This window comes from Arachis ipaensis, chromosome B07 (genome assembly GCF_000816755.2).
Source record: "Arachis ipaensis cultivar K30076 chromosome B07, Araip1.1, whole genome shotgun sequence".
Classification (NCBI taxonomy): Eukaryota; Viridiplantae; Streptophyta; class Magnoliopsida; order Fabales; family Fabaceae; genus Arachis; species Arachis ipaensis.
Window position 1 is genome coordinate 99,715,801 of NC_029791.2, and position 1,894 is coordinate 99,717,694.

Genomic DNA, 1,894 nt, shown 5'->3' on the forward strand with positions numbered 1-1,894 from the left:
TCTTGGTGGCTTGATTAATTTTGAATTCAAGATTTCCTTGATGATATCATCGCGTTTTGTGTTGAATTGAGTGTAGGACTCATATCGCGAAGTCGGTTTGAAGTTCTTCTTTTTGTCTCGAGTTCTGTCGTCGTCTCTGTAATGAGGCTTTTCTGTTTTCCGTGCTTGCCGGAGTTCCTCGATGTCGATCTGACCTTTCGCCTTTTCGTGAAGCGCGGCCATAGTCTTAGGTTTGGCCACGACAATAGTTTCCTGGAACTTTCCTGGTTGCAATCCGCTTTTTATAGCGTGTAGCTCCACCTCGGGGTGGAGGTTGGGTATACTTAGGGCTATCTTTGTGAAGCGCGTCATGTAGTCCTTGAGGCTTTCGTGCTGACCTTGCTTGATTATGTTCAGATAGTCGGAGTCATGTAAGTAGATGGCCAATCCAGCAAAGTGCTCCTCAAAGGGCTTTGATATGTCTCGAAATCGAGAAATAGAACCTGCAGGCAAAGAACAAAACCAATCAAGTGCAGGACCGTCTAAGTAAGATGGAAAACAACGACATAAAACTTTATCAGATGCACCGTTTACTATCATTATGGAGGTGAACTTCTTGATGTATTTCTTCGGATCACCTAACCCATCATAGGGAGTTAGGGTGGTCGGTAGAGTAAACCTTCGGGGTAGCACGAAGTTCAACACTTCAGCCATGAATGGTCCAGGGGAGCTTTCCTGATCATCATTCTTGTTGTCTTGCTGAGCTTCCTCATTATACTCGGGTTGCTCCCCCTCCTGTCGAGCAGTGTCTGAGACATGTGTTGGCCCTGACTGCTGCTCTGCATCTTCTGTTCGTTCTTGCTGATCATTGTTGTTTTCAATTCGAGTGTTATTCAAGTTGGCAATTTGCTATGCCATTCTTTGGTTCTCCTCGGTCATGCGCTGGTTGGCTTGTTGTAACTCAGTCACCATCTGAAGGAGTTCGGATGGTATGGGTGGAAGTCGTTCAGCCATGACTCAGGCGAGAACCTCGAGGCCGATGATATATGGAAGGGATTATATTCTCGGCCCCACGGTGGGCGCCAATTGTTCTTGTATGGATACCTGGAGGGAGAGCTCCCTCTCTGGGAGTCGACGTCGAGTTATTATCTTCGGTGCCGGCCTATAAACCTTATGACAATCCGAGCTTTACTCCAAGAGGGTGTCCAATCGCGTAGAGCTTTGAGCAAGAAACTGGGGGGGTGTACCTGCAAAGGCACTCCGAAGCTTAAGTCAGTATTGAGAATTCAATGTATCCTTTTAGGATGGGAGATCATACCTTTTATAGGAGGCTATGTGCAAGTCGGTTGCGCTTTCTGTTTATTGCTTGTATTAAAGAGCAATAATAAGGGTGAGATGTCAGGTTGGACGTTTCATAATTAAAAACAGTCCGTTGAGCTGAGTTGTAACGTAAGTGGCCGATTAATAACGTTAATGGCCGATTAATGACTGTAATGCCGAACTATAACGCCAGCTTTCTGAATAATAACGTGAATAATGCCAAGTTATGAATGAGTAAGCCGATTTATGATGTTGGATTTGTAACGGCCGGATCAACTACTAAACAGAGTTTAATTTGTCTTCTGTAACTTTGTTCATCTTTTTTTAGCACAATATTTTCTTTTTTAGGTAAGGATTTGGGTTTAGGATACCTCAGTATTTTAATGAAGTGTTTATGCATCTATGATTGTTTGACATCTCCATTATAGAAATCTAGGTATTCGGATTTATTTGGGTGAGCTTCTAAAAAGAATCTTTTTCGAATTTTTTTTTAAAAGATCTTATAGAAAAATAAAAGTAATTTTATGTTTAGATATCTTATGCAAAAAGATATTTTTATTTATCAATTATATTTAGACATAACAATAAAAAGTAC